General features: G+C 43.7%; 1 pseudogene; it reads left to right on the top strand.

Moving 5' to 3' along the window:
* The first annotated feature begins 779 nt into the window (after positions 1-779).
* Positions 780-1081, top strand: LOC143411459 (apolipoprotein C-I pseudogene; annotated as a pseudogene).
* Positions 1082-11404: the final 10323 nt, after the last annotated feature.

The following is an 11404-nucleotide window of genomic DNA, read 5'->3' as shown; positions in this document are numbered from 1 at the left end:
TTTTTTAATAGGTTTTTTTTTTTTTTATAGTTGGACACAATGCCTTTATTTCACTTATTTATTTTTATGTGGTACTGAGGATAGAACCCAGGGTCTCGTGCATGCGAGGCAAGCACTCTACCACTGAGCCACAACCCCAGCCCCCTTTTTTACTTTTGAGACAGGGCCCCACTAAGTTGCTTAGGGCCTCGATAAATCACTGAGGCAATTGTGATCCTCCTGCCTTGGCCTCTGGAGTAACTGAGATTCAAGGCATACACCACCACGCCCGGCAGGATCTTTTTTGTATTGGACCAAGATGGAAGGACATCCAAGTTCCTGAAATAGTTTTAGACAAAGTTCTCCATCTGCCTCTACCTTATCCTTCCACTTTCTCTCTTCTCTCAGCTGAGAAAAAGAGTAAGAAAGAGAAGACAGAGGGGCTGGGGATGTGGCTCAAGCGGTAGCGCGCTCGCCTGGCATGAGTGCAGCCCGGGTTGGATCCTCAGCACCACATACAAACAAAGATGTTGTGTCCGCCAAAACTAAAATAAAAAAATAATTATTAAAAAATTCTCTCTCTCTCTCTCTCTCTCTCTCTCTCTCACTCTCACTCTCTCTTTAAAAAAAAAAAAAAAAGAAAGAGAAGACAGAGAAATTTTTTAAACCAGGATTTCCTACTCAATTAAAAATCCTAAGGATACTGTGGTTCTGGTACATACCCATAATCATGTGACAGCACTCCACTAATACCCACCAGGGACCAGACTGCTCCCAAGCACTGTGCTTCTTCACTTTAAATGGTACCTGTCGACCCCAGCTATCCTACAACTGATCCACCTCTGGCTACCGTGAGGCTCATCCTGTGACTGTCGGCTCTGGTAGTGGTCCTGTCCATGGTTTTGGAAAGTCCAGTCCCAGCTCAGGCTGCCCCAGACGTCTCCAGCACCTTGGAACTGAGGGAGTTTTTAAACACCCTGGAGCACAAGGCCAGGCAGCCATGGACCACATCAAACAGAGTGACATTCCTGCCAAGACCTGGAATTGGTTTTCTGAGACATTCAACAAAGTGAAGGAGAAACTCAAAGCAAACTTCTCTTGAATGCCTGCAGGACAGAGCCTAAACAAAGACTCCCTCCATGATGCCCGAGGTGGCCCCCATCCCATACTAATAAAAATGCTATAAAAAAATAATAATAACAGTAATAAATGGTACCTGTCAGTTAGTGGTAGGGTACTTGCCTAGCGTGTGTAAAGTCCTGAGTTCCATCCCCTGCACCAAAAGCAAAACCAAACTATGACAAGTGGCCCTGGAAGCATATACCTGTAATACCAGCAACTCTGGAAGCTGAGACAAGAGGATAGCCAGTTCCAAGCAGCCTCAGCAATTTAGCAAGGCCCCATTTAGACACACAGAGATGTGCCTGCACAGAGAGAAGGCCATGCCAGGACCCAAGGAGAAGGTGGCCATCTACAAGTCAAGGCAAAAAGCCTCAGGAGAAATCAAAACCACTTCCAGCCTTCAAAACTGTGAGGAAATAAACTTCTGTGTTTAAATCCCCAAGTCTATGGTATTTTGTTATAGCAGCCCTAGAGCCCTAGGAAATGAATACACTGGCTAGACAATCAGTTGTCTTTCTTACAGGCAAGCGCCAACACACCCAACTAGTTTAGGTTAGTTTTTTTTTTTTTTGTACTGGGGATTGAATCCAGGGGCACTTTATCACTGAGTTATAACCCAAGCCCTTTTTATTTTTTTGAGATAGAAACTTGCTAAATTGCCCAGGGCATCCTTAAATTGCTGAGGCTGGCCTCGAACTTGTGATCCTCCTGCCTCATCCTCCCAAATGGCAGAGATTACAGGCATGCACTACCATGCCTGGCTTAGGATAGATTTTTAACATTCAATTGAGGATCTAAAGACCCTAATCCAGTTAAACAAATAAAGCACTAATGTGTGAGTAAAAATCTGAACTGAACTTTCAACTAAACCCTAACACTTCGTTTATTAACAAGCATCATGGCCATCATTATAGGTGATGTGCCCTAGATGATGGCCCTTACTTATGTGCCCTATATTGTTCTAAGCCCTGTCCTTGGAAATTCATTTAACCTTCACAAAATCCTGTGGGGCAGTATTATGTTACGGATGAAGAAACTGAGGCATAGACAGGTTGAGTTACTTGCAGGAGGTTGTGTAGATAGCACAATGGAGCTGTGATCCCAACATCTTTGCTTTTAACTAGTAATCCATGCTGCTTCTTTAATTAATAGATCTAATAGTTGTTACCCCTCCCTCACCAAACACACAGCAGTGCAAAGTAGGCGTAATCTACTTAGACCTGGACTTAAAACACCTAACTCCTGCCAGGCACAGGGTTACAGTCATATAATGCCAGAAGAAGCTCCAGAGGCTAAGGCAGGAGGATGGCAAATTCAAGGCCAGAACAGGCAATTGAGCAAGGTCCCCATCTCAAAATGAAAAGGACTGGATTTGTAGCTCAGGGGCAAAGCGCTCCAGATTCAATCCCCAGTCAGGGGCGAGGTGGGGAGGGGACCTAACTTCCGATTCAAGCTCTATTGGTATTCTTCCAGGAAGTTTCCCGATCTGAATAATAGACATCAGAATATGTGCCTGCTTTGGGGGTCAACAGAGATAATGGTACAAAGATGTTAGCAGGTGGGATTAGCCTCAGGCATTGCCCGCCTGTTTGCTAGTCCTTTTATCTCAAGTCTTAAGTTCCTTTTTATGATATTCGGAGGGGCTGTCGCTGACCGGGATCCAGTGGCCTCAGTCCCACCAAGGGTTTCCACCCTTTTCCAGCTGTCTCGCAGATGCAGTCCTGCCTATTCATATGGGTCCCTTAGTCCTTGCCCTTAGTAAACCCAATTAAGGACGAGGTCTAGAGGAGTCACTGGACTGTGGAACGCTTTTGCAGAGAAGCCTACTTACGAGGAAAAGCCAGCAGGTTAAAGTTAGGCAAGCACAGACCAGATCCCTCCTGTCAGTCCCCTGTGGGGCCCACAGAACCACAGAGACCCTCCTTCCCACACCCAGTTTCCCAAAGTGCCCCTGCCCCCCGCCCCTGCCCCACTTGCTTCAAATGTCCCAAAGCCAGATCAGCGCTGGCCTCAATTCAGTTTGGGCCTCTTGGAACCACAATTGGGATTTTATTTTGTTTTTACTTTTAGCCTTTTTTTTTTTTTTTTTAAACTTTCACTTATTTACATTTTTGTGTGTGCTGGTGCTGGGATTTGAATCCAGGGCCTCAGGCATGCTAGGAAAGTGCTTACCCCTGAGCTACCCGCCACCCCGCTCCCTCGCGCCCTTGGAATCACGACCGATAATGCGAATCCACCCCTGGGACTTCAGCTCTGCCTTGTCCTCGCCTTTGCCATCCTCCTATCCTGGCTAATAGAGGCATTTCATGAATTTCCTTCTAGTCTTGTTAAAGAGACAGCACTTTAAAAGCCTGCTTCTGATATCTGCATTGCCCGCGTGAAGTTGCGGCTCACGTGCGTGACTGCAGCTGCGCCGGCGTCTGGGTCTAAACAGTCTCATCTCGACCCTCAGCACCCCCTCCCCCTCCTTGCAGAAGGCTTTCACCTCCAGGGGAGGAGGGGAGGAGCGCAGAGCTTTACCACTAGAGACTGGCTGTCAATCTGAACACATTCAGAGCCATTGGATCCCCACCCCCATGGTTTCTTTCTATACTATTAAAATTCGCCTCCCCGCCCAAATTCTGGGCATAACATTTGCTTTTTTTCTTTTCTTTCTTTCTTTCTTTCTTTTTTTTTTTTTTTGCCAGGGTCTCACTAAATTGCCCAGGCTGGCCTCAAATTTACCATCCTCCTACCAGAGTAGATGGGATTACAGCTGTGCTGCCCCACCCATCTTCTGTACTACTAACATTTGCAAAGCAAATGATAAAAATTCTACGGGCTGAGCTAAAATCAGTGCACATTCTCTAATTGTGTTGTGTGGCCAACAGGATCTTGCTTTTCTTTCTCCTCTTTCTCATGAAATAAATAATCCAAGAAATGGCGCAATTTCTTTTTTTTTTTTTTTCTTTTTCTTTCTTTCTTCCTTTCTTTTTTTAATGACCAGTTACACACTAACTCCTGGTGTTGATTGCCCCTGCCAGTTAATGAGCAGGGGCCTCTACTATGCCAGCCTATCCAGGTAAATATAGCACACTGACACCTGAGAATATATCTGGCCAATCCCCAGCCTATCCTTCTGCCACTCTGCAAGTGGTTGCTAAATAGTTCATGTCTAAGTGACAATTGATCTGGAAACTCACGATCTAGATTTTTTTTTTTTGGGGGGGGGATGTTTACTGGGGATTGAACTCAGAGGCACTTGATCACTAAGCCACATCCTCAGCCCTATTTTGTATTTGATTTAGAGACAGGGTCTCACTGAGTTGCTTAGCCTGGCTGTTGCTGAGGTGGCTTTGAATGCTGATCCTCCTGCACCAGTCTCCAGAGCTGCTGGGATTACAGGCATGCGCCATCCTGACTGGCACCATCTAGATTTTTAAAGTTACAAATTGTAGACCATTGAAATATGCAGCAGACCATGGGCAATTGGGGTGGATTTTTGTTTGTTTGGGGGTACTGGGGATTGAACCCAGGGGTGCTTTACCACTGAGCCACATCCCCATCCCTTTTTATGTTTTGTTTTGCAACAGGGTCTCTCTGAGTTGCTGAGGGTGGCTTTGAACCTGTGATCCTCCTGCCTCAGCCTCCCCAGTTATTGGGTTTACAGGGTGCACCACAACACCCGGCTGCAATTGAGTTTTTACATTTATTTCAGTTTGGAGGACCCCCATACATAATGGCCCTCAGAAGTTCTGGAGTGTGAGAGAGTTAGTTGAGGTTTCACATCACTGAGACATTCACCAACACTGAACATCCTTCCCTCTTATGCTGGTTTTTACAAAGAAAATTATTCTCTCCCCTGTCAGGTTAGATCAGAGTAACTTGTTAGTTCTGATCTTCTCATTGAACTGTTCCTCTTCTTTGCCAGGTCCTCATCCTTTCGGTTTTTTTTTTTTTTTTTCCACAATATAAAGTTTTTAATGTTTTAAAAGCAATGTTGTAGTGCCCCCTACTGGTATATCCTATTAGTAGCTATTTGTGAAGAGAGTTTGCTATTTTTAGAGAAAAGGTAATAAACTTCACCAAAAAAGTTTAAAAGGAGAGTCTGTTATTTACTTCCTTTTTCCCCTTGTAGGTGGGATTGAATCTAGTATCACTTTACCACTGAGCTAAATTCCCAGCGCTTTTTATTTTATTTTGAAACAGGGTCTTGCTAAATAGCTGAGACTGGCCTGGAACTTTCTAGAACTTTCAATTCTCTTGCCACAGCCTCCCAAATCGCTGGGATTACAGGTGTGTGCCACCACACCCAACACAATAATAGTAATTATTGAAGTCGATCTGTGTATTGATTTTATTATGATAATGTCCTAAATTCCCATAAGGATAGTAGATGGATACATCCTGCCACATGAGATCAGTACAGTTCACAAGAATAGGAACCAAGTCAAACAGGCCAGTGGTGGGAGGGCTGTCAGAACTGGAACTATAAATATTACAAATTAAATAGAAGAAAAACTTTGTCCCTAATAAAGCAAACCAGAATAATTTTGCAACATCAACCTGCATATGGAAACAACCCGGCCCCCCATTCTGTTTGGATACGATGCAGAGTCAATCAGGGTAAAAGAGACCCTGTATGGTCAAGCAATCCCTGTCCACTCTCAGACAAAACAAGGAAAGAAAAAGCAAGCAAACCTCCAAGTCACTTCCCACAGCCAAGTAGTGCCTGCCTGCAGAGAAAGGCACCGGGCCCAGGGGTGGACACATGGCCACTCAGTGATTCAGTGATTTCCCATTCAGCAATGGTTGGGCCCATTTTTGCAAAGCCAGAAGGAAGCTACGCACACAGATTCATGTAGAAGAAGAAGAGGAAGAGGAAGAGGAAGAAGAAAGAAAGAAAGCAAAAGCACCTAGTGAAGCCACATAATCTTGTGCCAGATTTGAAAGATTAGATCTGACAGCGAAAAGTACTCTCACTGTATAACATCTTCAAAACCAGGGAAGCTTCCCAGGAAATTCTAATTGCCTAAAATGGTCTTCTGTTAATTCTTCAAAGGTGTTCTGGGGCTGGGGACATAGCTCAGTTGGTAGAGTTCTTGCCTTGCATGCATAAGGCCCTGGGTTCAATACCCAGCCCCACAAAAAAAAAAAAAAAAAAAAAAAAAAAGGTGTTCTAAGCTGTTTTCAGTCCTTGCGGTTTTAAAAAAAGGATGATCTTCCTATCATTTTTTGCCTTCTTATCCTAATTTTGCCTTATATTTATTTTTATTTATTTATTTTTGCCCCTGAACCCAGGAGCACTCTACCACTGAGCTTACATCGTCAGCTTTTCTCTCTCTCTCTCTCTCTCTCTCTCTCTCTCTCTCTGGTACTGGGGATTGAACTCAGGGCACTGAACACTGAGCCACATCCTCAGCCCTATCTTGTATTTTATATAGAGACAGGGTCTCACCTATTTGCTTAGTGCCTCCACATTGCTGAGGCTGGCTTGAACTCGTGATCCTCCTGTCTCAGCCTCCTGAGTTGGTGAGATTACAGGGGAGAGCCACCACACCTGGATCCTAAATTTACTTTTAAAATTCATTTGAAGCAAAAGAAACGTTTGAAGCGTATTTTGTCATATAACTTTTATTTCTGTCACTTACCTTCACCTCTTGCTTTTCAAATCTGTTTAGTAAGAAGTGAACAAGGGAACATTTAATCAAGACATATGGTTAAAATGTCCAAAACCATGGAATGTCTCAGTGTGTTCTGCCAAAATCTTAGGTATTTTAGCTTCAATTTTAATAACTGCCATTATTAGTCATACTGTAGTGGAGAAAGCTGCCTTAACTGACAGTTCTTTTTTTTTTTTTTTTACATATTTTTAGTTGTCAATGAACTTTTATTTTATTAATTTATATGTGATGCTGAGAATCAAACCCTGTGCCTCACACATGCTAAGCAAGTGATCTACTGCTGAGCCACAACCTCAGCCCTGACAGTTCTTTTAAACCTAAACCTACTGGTGATAATTCACAGGAACTAGACATTTGAAGACCAGTGTTGTCTCCATGGTTGATTTCTCCTAAAGTCAGAAGGTTCAGCTCTTGCTCTAAGGGAAGAGAAGACTCAGGAAGAATATATATTTTTTTGTACTGGGGATTGAACTCAGGGTCACTCAAACAGTGAGTCACATCTCCAGCCCTATTTTGTACTATTTAAAGACAGGGTTTCACTGAGTTACTTAACACCTTGCTTTTGCTGAGGCTAGATTTGAACTTGTGATCCTCCTGTCTCAGCCCTTCCCAGCCTCTGGGATTACAGGCCTGAGGTCCAGCAGGAAGAATACTTTTTATAACCAAGTCTATTAAAGTACAGATCACTGGCCTAAGGCTGTAGCTCAAGGAGAGCATGTGTTTAGCATGCAAGAAGCCCTGCGTTCCATCCCCAGCACCTGGGGGAGGGGGGAGTAAAAGGGCAAATCATTCTTACTGCATTCTGTAGTATTGCTAAATACCTAGCTCAAAGAAAAGAATAAAAATAGGGTGTCACCTACAAACACATGGTGACTTTCACAGTAGGGAAAGGATGGAAATACAGAGGCTCCTTGTGTTAAAAGCACAGCCTCTGCCAGAGCTTGGTGATTCTAGCAACTTGGGAGGCTGAGGCAGGAGGATTGTAGGTTCAAGGCCAAGTCCAGCAATTTAGTGAGACCCTGTCTTAAAATTTAAAAAAATAAATAAAAATACAAAGGGCTAAGGACCAACTCAGTGATTAAAGTTCCCTTGATTCAATCCTCAGTATCTTCCCTCAGGGGGCGGGGGAAATCCCCACAAGTAGTAAAATCTGGAAACTCAAATTTAAAAAGCAGTTCCCAAGCTGGGTGTGGTGGCACGTGCCTGTTATCCCAGCAGCTCAGGAGGCTGAGGCAGGAGGACTGTGAGTTCAAAGCCAGTCTCAGCAAAAGTGAGATACTAAGCAACTCAATGAGATCCTGTCTCTAAATAAAATACAAAATAGGGCTGGGGATGTGGCTCAGTGGTTGACCCTTGAATTCAATGCCCGGTATAAAAAAAATCAGTCCTCAGACTGGGAATATAGCTCAGTTGGTAGAGTGCTTGCCTCACATGCATAAGGCCCTGGGTTCAATCCCCAGAACCCCACACACAAAATAGTAGTTCCCATCACTTTCTTTTTGTTGACTCCCACCACTAACTTACTTAGAGAAATACTTGATTGCCATCCCATAGCTATTCAACACAGGGGCTGCATGATGATGCTGTGCCACACCAGCCTGGGGACAATGGAAGACCAGGGCCAGCTGTGCCTGGAGAGTGGAAGGAATGCCCAGAACGATTACTGGCAGACTGTGTCTTAATGGGGACGGTAAAGAGTCTCCCAGTCAGAGAATGAAGGTGCACCCTTCATGGGGGGAACAGTATGTGGAAAGGTACAAAGGTGTAAAATTTGCCATTTAATCCATGCCAGGCACTCAACCACTGAGCCACATCCCCAGCCCTATTTTGTAATTTATTTAGAGACAGAGTCTCACTGAGGTGCTTAGTGCCTCGCTTTTGCTGAGGCTGGCTTGGAACTCACGATTCCTCCTGTCTCAGCCTCCTAGGCCCGGCTCTTTTTCCTTTTTTCCGCAGGACTTCGGATTGAACCCAGGCCCTTGTGCCTGCTAGGCAAGTGCTCTGCCACTGAGCCACATCCCTTTTTATTTTATTGATAAGTTGCCAAGGCTGCATTTGAATTTAGGATCTTCTTGCCTCAGCCTCCCTTGTAGCTAGATTACAAATTTGCACCACCATGCCTGGAGAAAGTTGTTGCTGTTTTTTTTTTTTTTTTTTTTAAAGTTAGAAATTTTAAATAAGAATGTATCATAGTCAACTCTATGGCATAATAAAAAATCATTCTGGAGCAATTGTGTGATTCATTTTGGGGCACCTCCCCTAATCATCTGACCAGCTGCTTTTGGGGAAGACATGAATGGGACGTCTCAGAAGGAGGTGCAAAGTATCTGCTATTGTCTTCACTGTAGACTAAAGTTGAGATCAGGTGTGAGGACTGACAGATCTGGGGTTTGACCCTCTCTCCCCCGGGTGCTAAAAACAAGACTGGAAAAATATAGATGTGGCTGAGCTGGCAGAGTCCCCCCAGTGGAGAAATCAAGAAAAGGCACAAAAATGAGAATTTTCAGGACAAGAAAGTAGTTAGAGATTTGCATGTGCTGTGATAGTTTATGAAAACCTTATTGCTTCGTTCTATTTTCATCAAACATCTATTGAATGTCAATTTGGACATGCAAGCTTTAAAAACATGCAAACTCAGCTGGGTGCCATGGCGCATGCCTGTAATCCCAGTGATTTGGGAGGCTAAGGAAAGAGCATTGGGAGTTCAAAGCCAGCCTTGGCAACTTAGTGAGACCCTAAGCAACTTTGAGAGACTCTGTCTCAAAATAAAATATGAAAAAGGGCTGGGGATGTGGCGCCCATGGATTCAATCCCTAGGACAAAAACAAAAAACAAAACAAACAAACAAACAAACAAAAAACTCTATTGTTCATGCCACTGTCTGGTGTTGATGGTTGGGGCCAAGAAACTTTATGTCCCAAGTGCTGCTGGTTGGAAACCATAACCAGAGGTGATGGGCCAAAAAAAAAAAAAACAAAACAAAACAGGAGAAAACTTAAAACCAAAGAATGACAAGGTACCATGACTCAACTTCTGTCTTAAAACATATTCTAGGCATGTCTGTCAGACACACACAGGGCTTCCCACACTCTGCTTCCCCTTCTAGAAGAAACTGATCTGCCACCACAGCCCCTGCTCAAGGGAGCTGCTCTGGACTGGGTGAGGCAGGTTTGACTATGACTGGACAAGAGCGACCGGCAGATCGGATCCAAGCCAGGATTTTTTTTTTGTACTGGGTATCAAAGCTCTAGGGCCTATATCTGCCCCGCCTTCCGTTTAAAATTGTTATCTGCTGTATTTTAGATGATACATTTTGTGACACATGGCCTTGCTACTGGTAGGAAGAGGGTTAGAAGTCCTGCCACATAATCATGCGTGTGTCCGAATGGGCATTAGTGAAATGACTGCATTTCCATGTAGGTTAACATAAAGGTAAATTAGGTCAGCCTCTCACATGACATTTGCTCCTTCAGGCTCCTGAGGAACTTCCTCAGCATCTCCTAATTCCAGGAAGATCTGTAAGGCACTTATGATGCACTTATTTTACTGAAAGGAGAAGCTGAAGCCAGACTTCTTGCACATCTCTCTCTCTCTCTTTCTTGCTCTCTCTTTTTTGTTTTTGGTACCAGGGATTGAACCCAAGGGTTCTTAAAAACTAAGGCACATTCCAGCCCTTTCCTTTCTTTATTTTGAGACAGGTTCTCACTAGTTTGCTTACAGCCTCACTAAATTGCTGAGGCTGGCTTTGAACATGTCAACCTCCTGCCTTATCCTCCTGAGCCACTAGGACTATAGGCATGTGCCACCATGCCTGACTCACATCACTCTTCTTATACAAATTCAGGTTGCTTTGCAATCAAACCACCACAAAAAAAAAAAAAAAAAAAAAAAAAAAAAAAAAATCAGTCCATATCCCAAAAATGCATACATAGATTTGATGTCAAGTATTTAAACTGCATGGTACCTAGCACAACATAGGCATTTGATAAACATAGGAAATCAACAGATAAGTGAAAAATGACTAATCTGGTGGGTGCAAATATACTTCCCTCTGATTAGCTGTGTGTTGTGTTTAATTATTTTCTCACTCCAGAATGAAGTTGCTATTGCTAGGGATAACATGTGTGTGTGTGTGCGTGTGTGTGTGTGTGTGAGTGATTGAACCCAGGGACAGACTATCACTGAGCCATGTCCCCAGCCCTTTTTATTTTTATTTTTTAATTTTAAGACAGGTTCTTACAAAGTTGCCCAGGCTGACCTTGAACTTGTGATCCTTCCACCTCAGCATCCAGAGTCACTAGGATTACAGGTGTGCATTGTAGTGCTGAGAGGGATCAAAACTCATTGAGCCTTCTCTTTAACAGTGCATTTGTTAATAACAAGATGTATCCTCAATATAATAAATGTCAAAATCCGTGCAAAGTGATAAAAGACAAAAGTAATTGAGTTAGCTGAGAGCACATTTATTAAAACACTGATATCCTGGCTCTATTTCTACCTCACCCTAGGGAGGAGCAATTTTGAAAATTTCAGATTCCCAAGACTCACCCATGACCCTTTGAAATTGCAGTCTGAGGGCGGGGATTGTGGCTCAGTGGCAAAGCGCTCGCCTGGCACGTATGAGGTACTGGGTTCAATCC

This window comes from Callospermophilus lateralis, chromosome 12, assembly GCF_048772815.1.
Source record: "Callospermophilus lateralis isolate mCalLat2 chromosome 12, mCalLat2.hap1, whole genome shotgun sequence".
Lineage (NCBI taxonomy): Eukaryota > Metazoa > Chordata > Mammalia > Rodentia > Sciuridae > Callospermophilus > Callospermophilus lateralis.
Note: the sequence above shows the minus strand (reverse complement) of the source record. Positions and strands in the feature narration are given on the sequence as shown.